Source organism: Pongo pygmaeus, chromosome 11, assembly GCF_028885625.2.
Source record: "Pongo pygmaeus isolate AG05252 chromosome 11, NHGRI_mPonPyg2-v2.0_pri, whole genome shotgun sequence".
NCBI classification, from domain to species: domain Eukaryota; kingdom Metazoa; phylum Chordata; class Mammalia; order Primates; family Hominidae; genus Pongo; species Pongo pygmaeus.
In genome coordinates, this window is record NC_072384.2 from 50,196,471 (window position 1) to 50,221,726 (window position 25,256).

General features: G+C 37.9%; 2 long non-coding RNA genes across 2 annotated transcripts in view; one reads left to right on the forward strand and one right to left on the reverse strand.

The window, feature by feature from the left end:
* Nucleotides 1-25,256, reverse strand: part of LOC134737685 (uncharacterized) — a 286,300-nt gene that overhangs the window by 4,109 nt on the left and 256,935 nt on the right. The window lies entirely within an intron of this gene.
* Nucleotides 410-24,110, forward strand: LOC129032017 (uncharacterized). Its single transcript, XR_008501182.2, has 4 exons — nt 410-519; nt 11,318-11,428; nt 19,251-19,348; nt 19,825-24,110. It is a non-coding gene; the product is annotated as an uncharacterized LOC129032017 (long non-coding RNA).

A 25,256-nucleotide genomic window follows, 5' to 3' on the forward strand; every position in this document is an offset into this window, starting at 1 on the left:
ATGCATGAAACGGAGATTCAGTCGCAAGGATGACAAAGTAGCACCAAGCCAGCAGTTCTCAAAATGCTCCTCACGAAATAGCTTAATGCCTTTTCCCTGGTGACACCATGTGGATGTCTGAAGCAGTCTCTGAATCCCAAAATCTCAATCATCAAAGCATTCCTGGTTATCTAAAGCTACTTTCTGGAACCTTCCTTCAAATAAGGATTTTAAAACATAATCCAACCTTTGGCTGACTTCTCTACAATTGACCTTGTTCTTAGTTTCCTATTGTGAAGCAGGTTCACCGTGTACTGGTTACCCACTTAAAAGAGTCCAGTGAGAGACAGCACACTCACAAACAAGTTATATAAAGCAGGTTGATTACTACAGATAGACAGTAAGGGACAAAAGGAGCCTAGGATCCATTGTCAGCCAGTCCTCCAAGGCTCAACAAAGCTGCAGGGGCAGAAGTAGTCTTGACTGCACATGCTCTTCTTGCACCACAGCTGAAGGATGCCAAAAGGCAGCCTGCCTTGGGTGAGTTACCTCAGGAGCAATGTGACCCACTGGGGAAAGTTTGATGGGCATATTGTGTCCAGAGGAGGAAGGAACAAAGCCCAGGCTGTCCAGAATAGTTCCTCCTTAACTCAAGGTGTTATATTTCCTGGGAGGAATGGGAATAAGGCTTGGGCTGTTTCAGGCAGGTTCTCCCTGTCTCAGAACGTTGCAGTCCCAGCACATTCTACAGACATTCTTGAGAACTACAAGCAAGAGAAGTGGAGAGAACTGGGCTTGTCCAAGGCCATCAGAGAACTGTCCGGCACTTATTCTATTATTCTAAAATAATCCCATTTATTAATCTAATTACTGAATAGATATTTGCCTGTTTGGCCACTACTACCAATGAAGTATTTTCATAACTAAATGGGGTGATTGGCAGTGAGGGAAAATGGGGGAAAAGCCAGTCTGGAAGTGTTCAGCTACTTTACACTCAGATCTAAAAGGATGTTGTGCGAGTAACTGGGTTCTCTCCAGTTGTTATTTGCCTTAATGTTCATGAATGTGCCTTCTGTTGCTTCTGGAAGCCTTAGGGGAAATAATTTCCAAAACTCGTAATTTTGTTTATTATACTAGAAATAAAAAAATATGCACTGTGAGGAACACCACACATACAGATGGAAGTCCAAAAGTGTGATCTTGGCAGCCAGATTGCCTGGGTTTGAATTCCTGCTCAAGTCACTGAGCTTCAGTCTCCTTAACTGTAAAATAGAAAAAGTTACAGTTTCTACCTCATAATGCCTTGTAAAATGTTAAGAAATTCATATAAACGAAGTACATGACACATAACAAGTGTTCAATGAAGTTAAGCTATTATTTTCAGGACACTACTTTGCTAAGAATTTTTTTTAAGTAAGAGGAGGAAGAAAGGAAGAAAAAATTCTTGTGATTTCAAATATAATTTTTTTTCAATGTAAGGAAGTTGCCTCTGGATTTATTTTACAATCCTTTACTCTGCTTTGATCAGACACTGCACTTTAAGTTTTGTTCTTAGAAAATATATTAATCTTTTGAAATATGCCACAGTTATTCTTCAGATCTTAATACAAATACTTCGTAGCAATTAGATACAGTGACTACTTATTCAAGTTCAGACCATTTAGGACAAACTAGAATATTGCATTACAGTTTATGGAAACTAATTACAGCAAAAGTTTACTCTAGTTCCTCAAATGTGGGGGAAAAAGTTTTCTGCTCTATTTTTTAAGCTTTTTACTGGAGTGCCATCTGCAGCCTTAAAAAAAAAAAAACAGTAAAGTACTTTGGAAATCCAAGGCTGTGGTCCATGGCCATGGTTTCCATAGTAATAGTGGCCTAAATCCATACATCCCTAACTAGTTACACATATAATTGTATGAAGTATAGCAGTAAGAAAGAAAGATGTTTTGCGTAATATGCAAAATCATCACACCTTCATTCTTTTGCCTCCAAGCATTCTCTCTGTTCATCAGTAAAGAAGAGAATGAGATAATAATATGTAGCAATGTGATAAACACCAGAGTCTGTTTAATATTTATTTTGTTCATAACTCAGTATCTGTGTCTGTTTAAAATACCAGGGGGTATAATCATCAAATTGAAATCAAGCTGGAAAAGTAACACATGGAAAAATTCTGTTTCCTCGGGCTAAGAGGATTCACCCACTTGCTCACTCACCCTCAAGTCAAGTACTCATAAAATGGTGACTATAATAAATAAGGATGGATTGTATATTTCCAAATTGCTAAATTTGGAAATTAGCAGTAGATTTTAAATGTTTTTACCGCAAAAAAATGGTAAGTATGTGAGGTGATAGATTTGCTAACTAGCCTGATTTATCATTCCATTTTATATTGTAAATGTATATCAACACTTCCTATTGTACTTCATAAATATATGCAATTATTATTTGTCAGTTAAACATGAAATTGAATAACAAAAAAGAAATTATTTTCTCTTGCTCTGTAGACCTACAACATAGCTTTCAAGCAATGCATTCTAAAATTTTTAGGGAAAATCCATTGTGTTCCTTCCCAAGGCCTTCTGTTGAGGTTTTGATCTACACCACTTAGCTTTGCATCAAACCCAAGAAAAAGCTAAGCTAGAGTCTTTATCCCAAGCATACATACAAGAATCCAGAAAATACATGAAAAAATAAAGTTGCTATTGTGATATGTAGAAGTGGGCGCAAGCACTCTACTCTACTGAGAGTTGGTAGAGTTCTCAGCCGCTCTTACTCTGAGACAGCTTTGTTGTAATTTGGCAAGATTTAGGAATGTGGGAGTTTTTTCCTGTTGGTTCATGAACAATTTTTATCTGTCATAGAACAATAATTGCTGGCCAGAGTATTAAAGTTCAGAAGATAATTAAATAATGCAAAAGGAACAAAGTGAACTTGGAAAGCTGTGTTACTACTGCGCAGTCTCTTGCCCTGCAGAGTACTGATGTTATCAATAGTTTTATTATATAATCTTGCTGTAAGCAACAAATATACTATAATTTAGCTGGAGTTTCATCTAAAAAATAAAAATTGTTTAAAGAAGAAAATATGGTGTAACTTCCAAATCTTCCAAATTAGCTATACTGGAAAAAAAATTAATCTTCTCTTAGTTGCTATAATTTGAGTCTATGAGTCTAACTCATGAATAGTGTGAGGATGTTTTTATGTATTTTTCTAATAGATTAAAATGAAAAGTATTTGGGATCCAGAGGTTTTGTACACAGACGGGAACTTATCAGCAGATTACTTTTGAAGTATTTTGAATATTATGACTTCCCTAAAGTTGTCCTTCTTTTAATTCTAATTGTATAGATTTTAGTTATGCTTAAATGCTAGAGTCAAATTTGAATTTTTCCCCCCGAATATAGATTTGAAATTGTGGCATAGGGACTCCAAAGACCCATAAATACCAGTGGAGTACCAAAGGAAAAAGCTTTGAAAGTGAATATTGCTAGCAAAACTTTTCTTTACAATCTCTAATTCAAAAATATTTCTAGAAGTATTTTGTCTAGGGTATTTAGGTAATCAAAAAAGGTCTACAAAAAAAAAGCAAGTGAGATGAGAGCACTATCATTAATCATTCAAATGGACTCAAAACGAAAAAGATTGAAAATCGTTCATTAATATTTTCTCTGTTTCTCTGTTAAATTGTTCTATTGAAATTGAGTTCAAGGATATAGACAGTAACAATAGACCATTGATATCTATATCTATATGTCTAGAGAGAAAGAGATTTTATTTTTTTCATTTTATTTTATTTTATTTTATTTTTTGAGCCAATGGAAAGTTGTGTGGTCAAAGAAACCTTAAGATACTGAATTTCAGAAAATGATAAGCCCTTGGTCGGTGACCTGAGGTCAGTACTACTTTCTTCCATTGATACAAGTGCCAAGTCTGGTCATAGGTAAGTATAGTATCTTGCCAGCCATAGGTCAGGGGAAGAGAGGGTTGGTAGCTGGAGTAAGGAGAAATTAGCAAAGCTTTTAGCTATCAAATGAACCTGCTTGAAAGATTGGAATCTGCAGCAGTTCCAACACCAGAAACAGTTCCTTCCAACTGCCACTGATTCTCCCCCACAAGCCTGCAGTAGTTCAGGATGCACAGTGCTATGCTGGAAAACAAAGAATTATTTCCTAAAGTCCTAGTGGTGCTTATATTCCTAAGTCCCACTATAGAGAAATGCTTGCAGTACACTTAGAACAGACCTTAACCTCAAGTCATTTAACACAAGAGGGGCACTGTACTTTGTAAAGTGTCAACCCAACCTCAGACCTAGCTCAGCTGCAGATTGGATCAAAGGGATCTCTCTCTAGCTATCTGACAGACGAAAGAGTAGGCCCTCTCTGGGGGAAAGAAAACTTAGTTTAGTCTCTATGAGCCTCTTAAACATAATATATGCCATGCAATTTTAAAAAAGACATATGCAAGGAAATAGGAGAATTTGACCCATAATCAAAATTATATATATATACACATATATATGTGTATATATATATATTTAATAGAAGCAAAACTACACATATAGAATTAACATACAAGATCTTTAAATAAATCATAACATTTTAAAAAATTTAGAGAAAAAAATGGAGAATTTCAGCATAGAAAGGAAGACTTTAAAAAGAGCCAAATAAAAATTCTAGAAGTAAAAAATACATTATCTAAATTAAAGATTTTTGGATAGGCTTAACAGTAGTCTAAATTTAGTAAAAGAAAGTATCAGAGAACTCTTAGCTCAATAGAAATGATATAAATTGAACCACCAAATTTTAAAAAGAATGAAAAAAGAGCTTTCGAGATATGTGGCACACTAACAAATGGCCTAATGTGTATGCAATTTGTGTCCCAGACAGAGAAGAAAGAAAATCAGGCAGAAGAATTGTTTGAAGAGATAATGACTGGAATTTTTTTCAAAGTCAATGAAAGACATTAACCCACATATACAAGAAGCTCAGAGAATCTCATGCAGGACAAATACTAGGAAAACTGTACTGAGGCATATAATAGTCACAATTTCTGAAAAGAAACAGAGTCATATTTAATTTGGGGGAACAATAATAAGAATTAAAGCTTACTGTCTTGTCATCATAAAAAATGGAAGCCAGAAGAAAGTGACTTGATATCTTAAACTTCTGCAACAACAACAACAACAAAATTCAACCTAAAATTCTATAATTATCCAAAAAGTCCTTCAAAATTGAAAACAAAAGAAATTCATTTTTAGATGAACAAAATCTGAGGTGGTTTGTCACTAGCAGACCTGCACTACAAGAAATACTAAAGGAATTTCAGAATGAACAGAAATTATTCCACATGGAAGCCTGGACCTTCAGGAAGGAAAGAAGACCCCAAGAAATGAATATACAGTACCATTTGTAAACTTATTCACTTTACTGATTAAGCAATAAAATCAATGATGTACTATGAGGTTTATAAGATATACAGATGTATATGGCAAAAATAGCACAATGTGTAGAAGGAAATACATGGAATTACATAGTTCTTACATTGTTCTTAAAGTTATATAACTAATTCAAAATAGCTGTAATAAATTAAGGGTGCATATTGTAATTTCTAAGTAAAAATACAAAAATATAGGGGGGAGCAATGTCAAGATGGCCGACTAGAAACAGTGGCATACAGAGGCTCTCATTGAAAAAAACCATAATAAGCATGCGAATCCTTCACTGGCAACCAAAGTATCCAGGTTCTCTCATGAGAACTGACTAGGAGGCTGGCGTAACCCAGGGAGAGAAGGAAGAACAGTGTGGTGTGGCGGCCCATCAGAGAGTCACGGCGGGGGACGGGGCAGGGGAATCCCCTTCCCCCAGCCAAGGGAGGCAGTGAGTGAGTGTGCAACCCAGTCAGGGAAACCGTGCTTTTTCCACGGAACTGTGCAACCCATGGATTGGAATATCCCATGCGCAAACCCACGCCACCGGGGCCTAGAATCCCAACCCTGGAATGCAGAGATTCTCAACAGCCTCTCAGCTGGAATCTGCTTAAGCCTACCAAAATCCTGGGAGTAGGGGCGACCAGCACGCGTACGCTGAGGGTGCCTGCTGTCTAAGCCATTTGGGCTACTTAGGGGAGGGGCAACAGCCATCACTGGGACTTGCAACTGCCTAACACACTAAGCTCCCTGGGCGGGGAAGGGGCAGCATCCTTCTCTACAGCTTTAGGCCGTGCTGTTCCCCTGCTGGAGCCAGGGAGTCTGGATGGCTTGGTCCCAAGACTTGTCCCCCATAACCCAGCACACCAGCTGTGGCAGTCTGCAGCCAGAGTGCCTCTTCAGGCCTGGCCCTGACCCATCCTTCCTCACTGGGTGGGGCTTTCCTGCAGGAACTTCAATAACTCCAGCCAGAGGCTCAGAGACAGAGCCCAGATCTCTCTGTACCTGAGCCCTTAATGGGAGGGATTGGCTGCAGTCTCTGCAGACCAGCAGACTTAGCCTTTCCTCCTGCTAGTTCTGAGGAATCCAGGCAGCCCAGACAAGTGGGTTTCCCTCAAGAGAAGCACACCCCCTCCACCAAGTGGCAAAGTGCTTCGTTAAATAGGTACTGTCCCCTGTGCCACCCAAGTGTGTGAGCCCCTCCAACAGGGGTTGTCAGACATCCTATACAGGAGCAATCCTACTGGCATCAGGTTGGTGACCCTCAAGGTCAGAGGTTCCAGAAGAAGGAGCAGATACCCATCTTTGCTGTTCTCCAGTCTCCTTCAGTGACATCTCCAGGCACGGGAGCAAATCAAGATCAGAGAAGAATTGAAGGAGACAGAGACATGAAAAACCCTCCAAAAAAATTAAAGAATCCAGGAGCTGGTTTTTTTGAAAAAAACTAACAAAATAGATAGACCCCTAGCTAGACTAATAAAGAAGAAAAGAGAGAAGAATCAAACAGATGCAATAAAAAATGATAAAGGGGATATCACCACTGATCCCACAGAAATACAAACTACCATCAAAGAGTACTATAAACATTCTATGTAAATAAACTAGAAAATCTAGAAGAAATTGATAAATTCCTGGACACATATACCCTCCCAAAACTAAACCAGGAAGAAGTCGAATCCCTGAATAGACAAATAACAAGTTCTGAAATTGAGGCAATAATAGCCTACCAACCAAAAAAAGCCCAGGACCAGAAGGATTCACAGCTGAATCCTACCAGAAATACAAAGAGGAGCTGGTACCATTCCTTATGAAACTATTTCAAACAATTGAAAAGACGAGACTCCTCCTTAACTCATTTTATGAAGCCATCATCATCTTGATACCAAAACCTGGCAGAGACACAACAAAAAAACAAATCTTCAGACCAATATCCCTGATGAACATCAATGCAAAAATCCTCAATAAAATACTGGCAAACCAAATCCAGCAGGACATCAAAAAATTTATCCACCATGATCAAATTGGCTTCATCCCTGGGATGCAAGGCTGGTTCAACATACACAAATCAATAAACATAATCCATCACATAAACAGAACCAAAGACAAAAACCATATGATTATCTCAATAGATGCAGAAAAGGCCTTCGATAAAATTCAACATCCTTCATGTTAAAAACTCTCAATAAACTAGATATTGATGAAACAAACATATCTCAAAATAATAAGAGCTATTTATGACAAACCTGCAGCCAACATCATATTGAATGGGCAAAAGCTGGAAGCACTTCCTTTTAAAACTGGTACAAGACAAGGATGCCCTCTCTCACCACTCCTACTCAACATAGTATTGGAAGTTCTGGCCAGGGCAATCAGGTAAGAGAAATAAATAAAGGGTATGCAAATAGGAAGCAAGGAAGTCAAATTATCTCTGTTTGCAGATGACATGATTGTATGCTTAGAGAACCCCATCATCTCAGCCCCAAAACTCATTAAGCTGATAAGCAACTTCAGCAAAGTCTCAGTATACAAAATCAATGTGCAAAAATCACAAGCATTCCTATACAACAACAATAGACAAGCAGAGAGCCAAATCATGAATGAACTCCCATTCACAATTGCTACAAAGAGAATAAAACACTTAGGAATACAACTTACAAGGGACACGAAGGACCTCTTCAAGGAGAACTACAAACCACTGCTCAAGGAAATAAAAGAGGACACAAACAAATGGAAAAACATTCCATGCTCATGGATAGGAAGAATCAATATTATGAAAATAGCCATACTGCCCAAAGTAATTTATAGATTCAATGTTATTCCCATCAAGCTACCAGAGACTTTCTTCGCAAAGTTAGAAAAAACTACTTTAAATTTCATATGGAACCAAAAAAGAGCCCACATTGCCAAGACAATCCTAAGCAAAAAGAACAAAGCTGGAGGTATCACGCTACCTGACTTCAAACTATACTACAAGGATACAGTAACCAAAACAGCATGATAGTGGTGCCAAAACAGATATATAGATTAAGGGAACAGAACAGAGACCTCAGAAATAACACCACATATCTACAACCATCTGATCGTTGACAAACCTGACAAAAACAAACAATGGAGAAAGGATCTCCTATTCAGTAAATGGTGCTGGGAAAACTGGCTAGCCATATGCAAAAAACTGAAACTGGACCCCTTCCTTACACCTTATACAAAAATTAACTCAAGATGGATCAAAGACTTAAATGTAAAACCCAAAACCATAAAAACCCTAGAAGAAAACCTAGGCAATACCATTTAGGACATAGGTATGAGCAAAGACGTCATTACAAAAATGCCAAAAGCAATTGCAACAAAAGCCAAAATTAACAAATGGGATCTAATTAAACTAAAGAGCTTCTGTACAGCAAAAGAAACTATCATCAGAGTTAACAGACAACCTACAGAATGGGAGAAAATTTTTGCAATCTACCCATCTGACAAAGGTCTAATATCCAGAATTTACAAGGAGCTTAAACAAATTTATAAGAAAAAAAACAAACAACCCCATCAAAAAGTGGGCAAAGGATATGAACAGACACTTCTCAAAAGAAGACATTTATGCTGCTAAGAAACATGAAAAAAAGCTCAACATTACTGATCATCAGATAAATGCAAATCAAAACCACAATGAGTTACCATCTCACTCCAGTCAGAATGGCGATTATTAAAAAGTCAGAAAACAATAGATGGTGGCGAGGCTGTGGAGAAATAGGAATGCTTTTACACTATTGGTGGGAATGTAAATTAATTCAACCATTGTGGAAGACAGTATAGCGATTCCTCAAGGATTAGAACGAGAAATACCATTTGACCCAGCAATTCCATTACTGGGTATATACCCAAAGGAATATAAATTATTCTATTATAAACACACATGCACACGTATGTTTATTGCAGGACTATTTACAATAGCAAGGACATGGAACCAACCCAAATGACCATCAATCATAGACTGGATAAGGAAAATATGGTATATATACACCATGGAATACTATCTAGCCATAAAAATGAATGAGATCATGTCTTTTGCAGGGACATGGATGAAACTGGAAGCCATCATCCTCAGCAAACTAACACAGGAACAGAAAACCAAACACCACATGTTCTCACTCATAAGTGAGAGTTGAACAATGAGAACAGATGGACACAGAGAGGGGAAAAACACACACCAGGGCCTGTTGGGGGGTGGGGAGTGAGGGGAGGGGATTTAGAGGACGAGTCAATAAGTGCAGCAAACCACCACAGCACACATATGCCTATGTAACAAACCTGAACATTCTGCATGTGTTTCCCATTTTTTTAGACGAAATAAAGAAGAAAACAAACAAAAACATGCAATTAAAAAACCAAGAAAGGTAATAAAATTAATTAAAAACTAAAATATTGCCCAAGATTATGTAACAAAAGGCCATATGGTTTTATTTCTTGCTCTTGTTTTTAAGGAAACTCGTTCCTTTTTTTTATAGTTAAATTATTTGTCTAAGTTGGATATTAGATTATGAAGTATTTGGATTCCAAACAATTAAGGGTTTTCAAGAAAAAATAAAACACCCTTAGAACTTGATTCCTATATGCATATATATTTTAAATGAAGATAAGGATATATTTTCTTTTCTTTTTTTCTTTTTCTTGAAACAAGTTCTCACTCTTTTGCCCAGGCTGGAGTACAGTGGCACAATCACAGCTCATTACAGCTTCAAACTTCTGGGCTAAAGCAATCCTCCTGATTCAGCTTCCCAAGTAGCTGGAACTACAGGCACACACTGCCATGTGTGGCTAATATTTTCTTGAGTGTATATCAACACCCATCATTGAGAGATCGTTTTGATAAATCCTAAGAAAAGAATGCTATAATGGATCATGAAGGCCATATTTTATTAGCTTGCAACATCCATGGTGGATCACTGGGCATGGTGGTGCACATCTGTCATCCCAGCTACTTGGGAAGCTGAGGTGGGAAGATTGTTTGAGCCTGGAGGTGTGAGAGTGAGCTATGATTGTGCCACTGCACTCCACCATGGGCAACAGAGCAAGACCCCGTCTCTAAATAAGAAAATAAAATCCTCATAGTGGATTACTACAAGATGGCATTTTCGTTCTGTTAAATAGACCATGTGATCTATATTCAAGAATCCAATCAATGGGACACAACAGTAGTTTCCTGGGTTTAGAACATCAGAGCTTACACTGTTTCATGCCTAATTTTCTGCTCCAAGGTGGCTCCGTTGCACAATGGATAGCACAATTCTCTGCTCAAGCCAGCCAGATTTTAGGGACACAAAAGAAAAAATGTTCAAAGATGACAGTTATGGAGGTAAAACTAAGACCAGAGATCAGAAATCCTCAGCCAAGATTTATGGATATAGACAATCTGTTATTTATCCCAAATTCTCCTTACTTAACTCCTATGAATTCAACACAGTGAGAATTTAAAAGTCTTTGTCATTGGATGCCCTAAGCTGAAAGAAGAAAAATTGAATGTTTACATTCTCTATAGTTGTTACTATATATATGAACCACTGTATTTGAATTTATGTCTTTTCCGTTACTTGTGTTTGAAAGTAATTTCATCTGTTTTATGGAGTGCTATAAAATTTCTCCACCTAGAGAAGGTCACTTCTTATGAAGCCTACTCAAATATGGTGCATAAAGGAAAAAAGGGAATGTGGCACTTTTAAAACACAAAATTTTTGATAATCCTCTCACTAAAAGGTAGAGACCACTTCCATTCCCCTTAGATATGGGTTAGCCTTGGTGGCTTCTCTCTAAGGAATAGAATGAGACTGAAGTGATGCTGTGTGACATCCAAGGGTAGGCTAAATACAGTGGAAGAGCTTCCATCTGGCTTTCTCTCTCTTTCTGGATGTTTACCCTTAGAACTCAGCCACCATGCTGTGAGGAACTCAGCCACATGAAGAGGCCAAATGGAGGTTTGCCAGCCAACAGCCCTGCTTAGTACCTCAGGTGAAGTTTAGCATCAACCACCAGGTATGTAAGTGAATGAGCCTTCAGACAATTTCAGCCCCTAAACTTTGGGCCACCCCTGGTTATGCCATATGGAACAAAGAGCTGACTTTGTTGAGCCTTATCCAGATTGAGATACAGGAGCAAAATAAACATTATTGTTTCAAGCTACTAAGTTCCAGTTTGGTTTGCTCTAAAGCAATAGATAACCAAACAGGACCTAAGATTTCTTGAAAACCACCTATATGGTAGATCTTTTATATAACTAATTAAAATTCAAGTAACCTTAAGTCTTATGAAAGAGACAATTGACTTCTCAGCAGTTACATAATTTTCTAGAAAATTGGTCTATATGATTTTTTGTTGACAGATTATCTGACCAGAAAAAGCCTCATACATCAAAAATTTATCACATAGATAATATGGATTTTCATTGTTTTGGAAAGTTCCAAAACTAAACTCCAGCCTGTTGTTACACAATCTGTTGTGTTTTACTTCCAGGTCCTTCAGAGGTGTGTTAGGGGAGGGTCAAACACATGAGGCTACAGCAGTAAGGGGCACTACATGGAAGGCCTTGAAGGCCAGGCTCGGGCAATTGAGGGTCATTGAAGGCACTGGAGATGGAACATGCCATAATCAGAAATGTGTTTTCTGAGGCTGATAAAGTTTCAAAATCAACTTTTCATGATATAGGAAGACCAACCAATTATTGAAAAGCTTTTTTCTTTTCCCAATTTCTTCAATGATAGCCACACATTTCAATAAACCCAATTTTCCTCCATCTGTTCATAAAGATAATCATTCACTGGCCCATCCAAACTTTACAACCATTTTTAAAAAATTCTTATTGTCATTTTTACACTAAAAACTTTCAATCATGTATTTCTCCCCCTGACAGTCCCAAGGATTCCAGGTTGAGTTTCAGAGCCAAATGTTTTTCTGTCTATATTGCCTCCTGCTATGGTTTGAATGTGTCCCCAAAGTTCATGGTGGAAAATTAATCCCTAATGCAACAGCATTGGGAGGTGGGGCCTTTAAGAGATGATTAGGATATGAGGGCTCTGTCCTCATAAATGAATTAACGCTGTTATTTTGGGAGTGGGTTTCTATTTAAAAGGCTGAGTTTGGCCCCCTTTACCCCTCCTCTCCCTCTATGTGATACCTCTCATCTTATGATGACACAGCTAGAAGGCCCTCACCAGATGTGGCCCCCTCAAATCTTGGACTTCTCAGCCTCCAGAACCATGAGTCCAATAAATTTCTGTTCATTATAAATTACCAACTCCCAGCTATTCTGTTATAGCAGCATAAAATGGACTAAAATATCTCCTTTCTTTAAAAATTATATAGAGCATCACTTCTTTCGGAGACTCATTAAATTAGGTTTAACTTTTAATTTGTTGCTTCTGCATCACAAATGCTTATTTAATTGTGACATGTTCATATGTTATTTACTTAGTAATCTGAGATTTACTTTAATCTTTCCTACATCACCCCACTCACTTTTTAAACTCCTTTGCCTCAGATTGTTTCATAATTTTCCTTGGTATGTTTCTGTTGATCTTCCTATATGATCTTGTAATTAATCTTTATCTCTTTCTCCTTTCATTTTTTTAAAATTATAGTACCTGTGATGATTAATATTAGGTGTCAACTTGATTGGATTGAAGGATGCTTAGATAGCTGCTAAAGTATTGTTTCTGGGTTGTCTGTAAGGGTGTTGCCAGAGAAGATTGACATTTGAGTGGGTGGACTGGGAGGGGAAGACCCACTTTAAATGTGGGTGGGCACCATCTAATCAGCTACAAGTGTGGCTAGAACAAAGCAGATGGAAGAAGGTGGGATAACCTTGCTAGCTAAGTTTTCTGCCCTTCATCTTCCTCCCATGCTGGATGCATCCTTCCACTCCTCCTCCTGCCCTTTGACATCAGCTCCCAGGTTCCTCAGCCTTTGGACTCTGGGACTTGTATCAGTGGCTTGCCAGGGGCTATTGGGCCTTCACCCACAGACTGAAGGCTGCACTGTAGGTTTCCCTGCTTTTGAGGCTTTTGGACTCTGACTGAGCCACTGCCAGCTTCTTTCTTCCCCAGCTTCCAGACAGCCCTATCATGGGACTTGGCCTTGTAATCGTGTGAGCAAATTCTCCCTAATAAACTGCCTTTTATATATACATATATCCTATTAGTTCTGTTCCCATGGAGAACCCTGAATACACTTCCTCAGCCTCTAAAGCCTTTCCTCCTGTAGAGATATTCAAGTCCTTTTCTTTCAAGACAGGTATCTCTAATCTCTTTTCCTTATCCATAAACATTTAAAAGCTTCAACTTTACAATATTTTATTAAATATTCTAAAATCAATAGCTTTCCAATATACTCTGGGGCTTCACTAAACCATTTTTCAATTTCTTCCTGATTTGGCAGCACTACTCTTTTAACGAGCATCTGAATAAATAAGTAATCATTATTCTATTGGCCAGTAGTAATAAGAGACACCTATTACTGGTCTTCTTCAACTTTTTAAGGCCATTTGATTTAGAATTAATATGAATTTCCTTTTTTTTAATTTGAGGCTGACCCTGCTTCCATAACAATAATAGTTAACTGGTCCAATGGAATCCACAGTTTTTTCATATACCCTAATAGCAAAAACTTTAAATGTACATATCCAACATGTGTATATTTAACATTTATACATTTAATACATACACGGTAAATTATATTCCAAAAATGATACTTTTTAAAGAATTAGATAAAAATAAATAGAATTTGTTTATATGTTCTGTATGCATATTATAGATAGTCTTATCTATCCTATCTTGAAACCTCTGGACTACACTAGTGGTTTGAAAACTTTGATGCCCATCAGAATCCCCTGAGAAGATTGTTAACACATTTAAGATGCTGAGGACTCACTCAAACTTTTTTTTTTTTTTTTTTTTGTATTTTGAGATGGAGTTTCCCTCTTGTTGCCCAGGCTGGAGTGCAGCGGTGCGATCTTGGCTCACTGCAACCTCCACCTCCTGGGTTCAAATAATTCTCCTGCCTCAGCCTCCCTAGTAGCTGGGATTACAGGTGCCCGCCACCATGCCTGGCTAACTTTGTATTTTTAGTAGAGACGGGGTTTTGCCATGTTGTTCAGGCTGGTCTTGAACTCCTGACCTCAGGTGATCCACATACCTTGGGGGTGATCCACATACCTTGGCCTCCCAAAGTGCTGGGATTACAGGTGTGAGCCACTGCGCTGGGACAAACTTTTTAAATTAGAATCTACTGCTCATGTGTCTTGCTTCTTTTACTCAGGTGACTGCCAGTCTTTGGAAACAGCTGTACTAGATCATTAATTACCAAATATCAGTTAGCTAACAGGCCAGGCTTGCTGAATAAGAATCATATGAGATGCTTTACAGTGTAAAGTCTCAATTTTAGCAATTTTGGCTCTTATAAAGTCTAATTTGTAGGTCACTGAGAGGCCTAGAAATCCAGTTTATTAACAACCCAAGTAATTCTGTGCACTGCCAAGTTTAAGAAATATTAAAGATCTGTCAAATTCAAGGTGCGATACTCATTGAATTTTATTTGTGTACCATCAGGTATACAAATGATTAAATGAAATATTTAAATCCTAGGAGGCCCATTTTTAGCCCTGCAACCATAACCAATTTATTATTCAATTTATTTTATTTTATTTTTCCTTTGCATTTTTCTTTCTATTTTACCTTGCCAGAGGCATTTATTATTTATTTATTCATTTATTATTGAGGCCAAGTCTCACACTGTTGCCTGTGCTAGAGTGCAGTGGTGAGATCTCGGCTCACTGCAACCTCCGCCTCCAGGTTCAAGCAATTCTCCTGCCTCAGCCTCCTGAGTAGCTGGGATTACAGGTGCCCGCCACCACACACGGCTAAGTTTTTCTATTTTTAGTAGAGACGGGGTTTCACTATGTTGGCAAGGCTGGTCTTGAACTCCTGATCTGCCCGTCTCGTGATCTGCCCGCCTCGGCCTCCCAAAGTGCTGGGATTACAGGTGTGAGCCACCGTGCCCGGTCTCTGACTCTTTTTCTCTTCCCTTGAACTTTTTCTTGAAGTCTTGTATGGTGGCCATGAAAATTTACCTTTCAGATGTCTTCTTTGGGAAAGCATCACTGACAGATGGCTGCTGCCACTGCTAGGAGAGCCTCTACGCCCATCACCTTGTTTGCGCTGGAGCCATGCTTCCCTCAGGCTGCTCCCAGCCAATGACTGAGCAGAGCTGGAGCACTAATGTGGGCCCATTCCTGCCAGATGCCCGACTCCTCCAAGGGATGACTGTAGCTCAAGAGCTCGAGTCAGCCTGGCTACACTTTTCTCGGAAATGTGCTCAGCCTTAGTTCCTTTCTACACAATCCTCCTTCCTTCTCTCCTTTCCTGGGGTCAGAGCTGCATCATGGTCTGAAGCCTCTTCCCGCCTTCTCCTGCACCCTATCTTTATCCTGCTTAGGCCTTTTCCTCCTGGCCTCCATAAATCTCATACATGTCTAATCTCATCTTGATGATATATTTCATGAAGCTGGAGGTGTTGTCAGTTTTATATTAGTTGTCCTTCTCTGCTGCTCACATAATGCTAATGTATCAGTGACTAGCTCTCTGACCACATCCTATGAAGTCTGTTTGCATATTTTATTCCTCCACATAATTATTTGTTTTAAAAATTTAAAATGGTCTGATTCTCCACATTTGAAACACTCTTCATACCTACATAGTATCACCAAGTGATACCCTCACTCAAAGCTACTCTGCTGGTAACTCTCTAAAGTCCTCAAAATTTTACCTGGAAGATAATTAGTCTGATCTCCCTTTGCTAACAGTCTCAACTATATTCTTTGGCAGAAATCTCCAACTGGATTGATAGTGTCCCAAGAATTATTTAGCATGCTGCAGAGATCTCTCAACTTAAAAAAAAAATGTTTATTTTAGTCCAGTACATCAAGCAAATAAGGTTTTCAGCCTTGCCAGTTTTCTAAAATCAGAAAAGACTGCTTTCACCAGGTTGGGGCCTGGTCCATTTTCCAAAACAAACCTTCCTTCTCTATGAATCTGAAGTTCACATCAAATTCTTTGCTCCCCAGGATTTTAATTACATTAAAAATAATATGTCTTATATTCATCCCAATTGACTTGATAATGAGTCTCCGTCATCATGGAGTCCATGAGGTCAAAGTCCCAATCAGGACCTTGGCAGGAATCAGTTGCTATAGGACCTAGATAACCTGAGCTCCAAGGCTCTCTCCTCTGCCAGTACCCCATGTCCCCAGCACAGCAAATTTTTTATTATTGTGGCACTTATTTTGGTCAGGTTTATCAGAGGGGAACATCTGAATTTAACTGTATGAATTTAACCCAGTTCACCATTCTTAAACTGTAGTTCAGGAACTCCTGGGAGTCCCAAATACCATGTTAGAGGGTCTTTGGGTTCAAAATTATAATCATAATAGTATTAAGACGTTGCTTTTTCACTGTTCTTCTTGAATTACTATACAGTGGAATTTCTCAGAGCCTATTGATGCAGGATCTTTCTCAGCCACTTTGCCCAGCGACGCCCCCCAACCCAGGACTCACTCAGCCCCAGGCCTACCACTGGAGGCACACCATCCACTCGGCCTGCCTGTGCTATAGCTTGTAGCTGCATTTGGCGGTTCCCTGGCTCTTGTTCCAAGTCCAAGAAGAATGAGGATACGCTGACAATGAAGGGTGAAGATGGGCAGGGAAAATTTTGTTGAGTCATGCAACAGCTCTCAGCAAAGAGGGGACATGGAGAGGTGGTCCCCTACCCCCTGCCATCAGCTAGTTTCGCTCCTGACTGAATCTGGGGCTTTTATGGGCTCAGACTAGGGGAGTGTGTCCTGATTGGTTTGTGAGTATGCAAAGAAAAGCTAAAACAAAGGCCCCAGTCAAAGGTGAGCACAGCAGTGTGAAAAAACAATTAGGAAAGGGTTAGTACACGTAAAATAGGTGAAGGGTAGTGATCAATCAGAGGAAAGCATGCCAGACAGAAAGACAGGTTCTCAGTCTGGTCTGAGGATTTGCCCAGGACTGTCTTCAGCTTGAAGGCTGGGTTTCACTGGGACCAGCCCCTATTTGCCTAGGCATTTTCCTGCCTCCTGCCGCTATCCGTATTTGCCATAGGATACTGTCATTGCACTGATGGCTGATGACTGTGGGTCTGTGTATTCTCACTTTTTATAAAATTTTTAAAAGTAGTAGGTTTAGGGTATAGTTTCGTGTGTTTTCAAATATTAACCTACTTTCTTCTTTTCTACTGTGGTCTTGCTAGCTATCTTTTGTTATGGCAGGTAGAATCTCTATAACCACTTTATCTCCAGTAAATCATTATACTTGAAATTCTGAAGTGTTTCCTGAGCCTTGTACATGTATCCCTGGAGTCTGAAATAGAATTTGAAATTATAAAGGAAAGTATTCCCTGCCCCTTTGTAGAAACATAATAACAAGTATGTATACTTTATAGTCTTGTTTTGCAATCTTAAAATATTTTCTTAAAAAGTTTTTTAAACTTTTAAACTCTATTGAAAATTATTATTTTACAATTCAATAATATTTTATTCAAAATAAAATTTTGTAATATATTTTCCTTATATTTAAGAAAAATCATTGGCCTAAGAGGGGGAAATTAAAAGATGAACTTGCTCAAGTGATAGCTGCATTGTCTACAACTAAAGATGTTGAAAGCAATGAAACTGATACTGAAGCAACATATGGAAGGGAGGAATGCACTCCAAAGACACTAGGGGAAGCTAATTAGGAAATAAAAACATGGTGAAAGCTATCTTTTTCTCAGCTTTGTAGATGTTCATAATTTACCTCTTCATGTCTTATGCAACAGTTGTTTTTCAAATAGCATTATGATGTCAATGAAGATGCAGGGTTATTATCTAATCAAACACTTTTAAAGTTTTTGAAGAGTTTAAAGAAAAGCAATTTTGAAGAGTTTAAAGAAAAGCAAATTACGTACTGTAAATGCTAAAACCCAGGATGAATACATACGTAAAATATCATAAAGATGAATTCTTAGAAAGATAAGTGTCTGGAGCAATGGTTCTCAAACTTGTGGTATTACAAACACTTGGAAGCCTCCTTGAAATTCAGATTCCTGGGCCTTACCCCCAAGAGTTTTGATGAAGTGGGTTTGAGGTGAACTTGAGAATTTGCTTTAGTAGTAAGTTCCCAGGTGACAATGAAGCTGCTGGTCTGAGAATCACACTTTGAGAATCACCAAGCTAGAGCAATGATACTCAAATTTCATTTTGCAAAAGAACCCTTGGGGAGCTTGTTTTAATTTCCCAGAGATTTTGAATGACTAGATCTGAGTAGATCTGGGAAGGCTATGAAATTTTTAAGTTCCCCAGGTGATTCTCAAGAAACACAGAACTTTGCTTTAGTAAAAAAAATTTTTTAATCTTCCCAGGTGATTTAAACATTCAGTCATGGTTAACAATCAGTGCTTTGGTGCTATTTCTGTCCTTCAAGTGATTTGACGGTCCTTCTAACCACTGCAAAGTTTTGCTATCCTTTATTCTCTTTGCATCTTCAGCAGGTGGTCTGAGTCCCACTACAGAGCACAACCCTACTGTGCTATCCACCCAGCACTCTCCTACCACCACCTCCCCAATTGCACTTATCCACTTCACCTTATTACTATTGGTTTTTAGGCATCCAATCCATGCTAAGCCATTGATTTCCATGCACCTTATCCATGCTAAGCCATTAAGTTCCATTCATTGATTTTTATTTTTGGTAGGATGTAGAACTTGCGATTATTAACCACTCTATTGCCTACCTTGTGAACTAAACAGGCAGTGGAAACCAAAGGAACAAAAGAGGAATAAAGATGCCCCCATGAGAGAAGAAATAAGTACTGGAATTCCTGGATACAGTTGTTACTGAGGCACAGGTATAATTTAACATTTATTTCTGTGAGAAGTCTCATATCCTTTTAAAAAAAACATAATTCATGTTTTTTATTTTTGTTTTTGCTTATGCTCACTTGACTTAGATATGTATAACTTGGAATCAAAAAACTAAGAAACTTGCTTAAGTTTACACAGAAAGGTGGGGGCGAAGGCAGAATTGAACATGTCTCATTAATATTTCTCTTTTACATTGCCCAGCCTGCCTGAATTTGATTTACCTAAAACACCCAAAGGCAAAATAGTGACTTCTCTGGTCTACACTGTAGGGTGGCTGTGCATGGAACTCCTAAACCAAATCGTATAAGAATGAATTGGAATTTCCAGTGATTATTTAGCCACTGTTAATCTACTGAATTAAACAATATGTTTGGACTTGGCAGACACACATCTCCGGAATCTGTCCTTCATGATTTCCAACCAAAGGTCAAGTGCACTAATGGCTTTCACTCTTTTTCAGCCAAGCATGAAAATCTTATTGGAGGAAGAGTCCCTGACCTACTGAGTAGTGTTCCAAATTGTACTATTAATGGCTGTGGAATCCACAAGTTGGCGACAATCTTTCCTGAAGCACAACCCAGGCACATGCCTTGACTTTTATGGCACTTGAATAATGATATTGCACTTTAAAGAGTATGAGGGGGTTTTAAAAATTCTGGTCTTGTGCCAAGTTTTCCCATTTCATGTAAAAGAAACTTTTTTTCCACTTGTCTGCATAAAAGGATGCAAGAAGCATGAGGAAAGGCAAGAGAAATTCTTCTTGCTTATGTCTTATTTCTATCTTGAAATATGACCTACTTTTGAAAAGTTGGAAGGACCGCATCAGAATTCTCAATTGTCAGAGCTCTCTGTCTTCTGAAAGCTGGACTTTTGCTATAAAAGACATGTCTACAAAAATGAATAAATCTGTTGATACTAGTCATTTTCATTAATTTATGTCTCAACACAAAATTTTAAAAGTACTTATATAATGTGGCTGTAATAAAACCCTATACAGAGAGATTTAAAAATGAATATGAAGCACAGATTTCCACAATCATGTGCCCAATGCACAGAAAGAGCAAACGTGATTTTCTTTTTCCTCTAGGATAAAAAATTTTATTGGGGGTAACTAAAAATATTGGGCAGTATGTGTGGGTTGGAGGTTGGAGGTTAAGATTATTAGATGTGGGCCAGGCGTGGTGGCTCACGCCTGTAATTCCAGCACTTTGGGAGGCCAAGGCAGGTGGATCACCTGAGGCCAGGAGTTTCAGACCAGCCCGGCCACATGGCAAAACCCCGTCTTTACTAAAAATACAAAAATTATCTGGGCATGGGGGCGGGCGCCTGTAATCCCAGCTATTTGGGAGGCTGAGGCAGGAGGATTGCTTGAACTTGGGAGGTGGAGGTTGCAGTGAGCCCAGATCATGCCATTGTACTCCAGCCCCAGTAACAAAAGCAAAACTCCATCTCAAAAAAAAAAAAAAAAAAAAAAAAGATTACCAGATGTATTCTTGAAAAATAAAAAAATAAAAAAAAGAACGGGAAGAGTTCTGGATTATTTGAACCAAGGATGATATTGTGAGATTAATCCCAGAAGGAGGTTTTCCCCTTTTGTAGAAGAGAAAATTTAAGAAGACTTTAGTAGTAAAAGATGTGGCTTATAAACAGACTTTATAAACAGAAAAAGAACAGTTATCTACAAAAAATAAAGTTACTCTGATTTAACAGGTTTTATTTAATTAGCTTTCTTCCATTTTAATTCCCTTTCAATGCAGAGAATAACTGTTTATGTATCATCACACTTGATCATCAAAACTATCCTACAGGGATGTTGTTATTGTTGTCCCAGTTTGTATTAGTTATCCATTGCTGTATAACAAATTAACTCCAAACTTGGAGTCTTATAACAATAAGCATTTATTATCTCACAATTCCTGTGGATTAGGAAAACTGAGCACAATTTAGCTGGGGACCTTAGGCTCATGTTCTTGGTTATTAGCAGGCCTTGGAAATTCTGCTTCCACACATACACACATGGCTGTTGGCAGATCTCAGGTCTTCACTGGCTATTAGCTGGAGACATCAGTTTCTTGGCAAGTGTGTCTCATAATAGGATTGCTCCCAACATAGTGAATTGCTCCCCACAGGACAAGGAATTTGAGAAACAGAACAAATAATGGGTCCTCAAGAAGGAAGCTAATATCTTTGTATAACCTAATCTCAGGGGTGATTTCCTATCATGTCTGTCCCATCCTATTCATTAGAAAAAAGTCACTTAGCCCAGCCCACACTCAAGGGGAGGGAATTATGCAAGTCCTACTAGGAGGTAGGGGTCATTGGGGTTATTTTAGAGGCTTCCTACCCCAGAGTTTTCGTTATTCTAAGAATGGAGGAAAGTGGGGCTTATAAAAGATAAATAATTTGCCCAAGATCATTTGGCTGTTCCATGCTAAGATAGGAATTCATTTCCAGGCTTTTGGAGTCCAGAGATCAAGCTCTTAATCAACAGGTAGCAGAAAAAAATAAACAATGTAAGAAATTGATCTCTTTTTGCTGAATCCTTTTGATGACCATTTGCCCACCAATAGGCAAAAGCTTAAGACCAAATAATGGCACTAATTTAGATTTATCAAATGCATTATGTGCAGGAATACAAGCTAGAATTTCAGTTAATTTTTAAGTACATTTTAATATATAACACTTTTCTCGTTTGTCACTCTTTCACGTTTGTATATGCATCAGTAAAATAAGAGAAGCCTGAAACATATTTTTACATGTTTTATGGACCATGTTTCTCAGAAGCGTTTATTTGGTTTAGAGTTAAGGTTTAAGAAAAAAATCATAATTTTTCAGAGTCAGCTTTATTAGAAAACGATTACAAACATTCACCCGCAAACTTGTCATTGCACTGGAATTGGAGAATCAAAGTTTCTGCTTTTACATCAAAAAGAAAGCAGATGTGGTATGTGTGAGGCCATGGAACCACAGTCAGGTATTCCCTGCAGAGTACTGATAGCTTGTTATTTCTTACTTAGATTGAAATGTTTGCAAGAGTTGAATGATAAATGACTCCAAAGAACAAGTCAAGAAAGGATCATGACTAGGTGTTAGTAGGTGCAAGTTTTATCACAGTACAGGAATTAGAACAATGTAGAAGCAACCCAAGAAAAGGAGAGGCTTTCTAACAACTGTGTTATCAGTTCCATCAGCCCCTCTGTGCAAACCATATGGCCTGTGTCTCAGTCAGCACAGAAGGATTATCCAACTGTCACCTCTCTCCCGACTGGATATTGTGTCATAGCTGAACATTAGGGTTTTCATTTTTATGTATTATTCCTGCGAAGAAAACTTTGGCATAACCTACACCCTCAAGATACTCACCTCCATTTCTTTAACACCTAACACATGGCTAGCTCTTAATCAATGTTTAAGAACTGCCCTGCATTTTTATGAACACGTGGTTAGTTGGAGCTTTGGATTTTCAACCTTACATTGATTGGGACCAGCTGGTAAGGTAAGTGACAAAATTCTGAGACAGGTTGCTTGTTCACAATACATTTCATTCAGCAAAGGAAGAAAAGGGTATAAATTTTTCAAGAGTTATTCCATATGGGATTTCCAGATCCCCCAGCATCTGAACTTTGAGGATTATTTTTTAAATCACACTTTTTCTTTTCACTTATCCATGAGGCTGTCTGAAAATCTAATTTGTCCTGGAGAATAGTCTCATCATGGAAGCTAGATAAAAATAGTTCATACTCGTGAATCTTGTGATCTGTATAGTAGCACTCATGAGCCATTAAAAAATGAAGGAGGAAAAATCTATTTCCATTTAGAGACTAGTGTTAATATTAGTAAACAGTTTGATGTAATTGTACTTCTTGTTATAATCCACATTTCTGTATTTCTAATAAATTGCTATATCAAATCCACTAAGTGTTATTACTTGTAAAAATGTGTCATGCATACTTAGTAAACTTCTGAGTAACCATTTGTCATTGTTCTATGTAAAAATGAAAAACGACATTTTCTGTGGATTTCATAGCAACTCATTACCATGTAAAAATATATACATAAAAAATTGAATATTTCTACTGGTTATAAACATTTTAGTATAAATAGACATGTCTTCATATAATAACTTTATTTTAAATTAAAGGGTAAAAACTACATTGAATTTGTAAAATATAATTATATTGGACCTGGCATCACCAAGGGATTGGGGCCAAAGTTCGTCTCTTTTTCTCAATTCGTCTTTATTCTATTTTTGTTTTGTTTGTTTTGAACTGTTTTGGAGGAAAGCAAATTGAGACCACTGAGATTCAAACTGGTAGGAAAGAAATGGGGGGCAGGGGGTTGTATGATACAAGGGGAAGGTAGAGGTCAGTTTTGTTCACCTTTAACCTTGGCCATGTCTCTACTTATGTATATAAATTCATTGTTCATAAAGTGTGAAGACATTCCCATTTAGCAATGCGTGCCCCTTGAGTTACTTTGATTGTAATTATCCAGTCTTACCCTCTTCACCATGAAGGAGAATAACTAACATTTATTGAGTGCTGTCTGAGTGCTTGGCACATTACCTGATTTAATCTTCACCACTACAATTCCAGGACGTAGGTGGTAGTATTATTCCCATTTTCAAAGGAGAAAAGTGAGACTTCAGGATCAAGTAACTTGCCCAAGTTCACACATGTAGCATGTGACTAAGCTAGAATTAACACCCAGGTCTCCCTAAACTCTATACCAGTACTCCACATTGTTGCTCACATAATGGATCACAGTGAATGTTACTTGTACAAAGGGGAAACAAACTGTGATCTTAGGTTGATTAGCAATATGCGTTATTTAAACCAAATTCTAGTATACATAATCATACAATGCAAAAGAGGTAATATTCAGCTGAATTAGTCAGCAAGATAATATTCCACCTACAGTATTGCTTAAATATTCTTTGAGTGAAATAAAATAGAAAAAAAGTTCCTCTTTTTTATATTTTAATTTTACACACAAACCTATACAAGATTATTTGAGATTTCAATGTACACAGTAAGGTGTTTTTTACTGTGTGGTAGTATTTCCCAATCAAATCTTCTAATAAAATGTCATATCAGTCATGAAAAAATTCTACCATCACGCCTTCCATCAAATTTAAGAAAAATATACCATACTTAAAGTCTTTCTGAATAAGTTTTAATGTTTCCTTACTTTTGGGGTTAATTAGAACAGGTAACATATCCATAACTATGAATACTTTTTGGTTTATTTTGTTTTAGCATTTGGTCCACTGGCCTGATCAATGAGCCATAAATAACACTAGAAACTTTGCTTTACGGCTTCAGTTACTGTTGAAAGTGCCACAGTACTTTCTAGTTTATGAAACCTGTCACATGGTTGAACACAGGCAGCCAAACTGCTATGACTTAGCACTGCAACATGGCATGCTCCTCTCATTCATTAAACTGATTTCACACTGTTTAAAAAAAGAAAAAAAGAACTCAGACATTAAAGACAAATGCTATATTTCTATACGTAGAATTTTTTTAACCCTCTGTTGTTTCCAGCCAAGATTCAGATTCTTGGCTCTGGTGTCCAGGCTGCTCTCACATTAACTTGTTTCAGAACATGTGCTCCACATTTGTTTCCTAGGATGCAAATGGCTTGGGCATGCGCTGACTAAAACTCTTAACGCCAAAGGGGTTTAGTGAGATTCATATAGCTTGGCAACCATTTGCTATGAAATTTGGGTAAAGCTCATAATATAATCCTTTTTCACTCTTCTTAACTTCTTCCCTTTGGAGAGTTTTCAGATTATTTCCCGCCAACTTTATTAAGAAACTGGATCAGCCTTCACACCAGAATGTATATATACATGAAAGTAATTGAGCTCAGATAGTACCTTTTTGATTA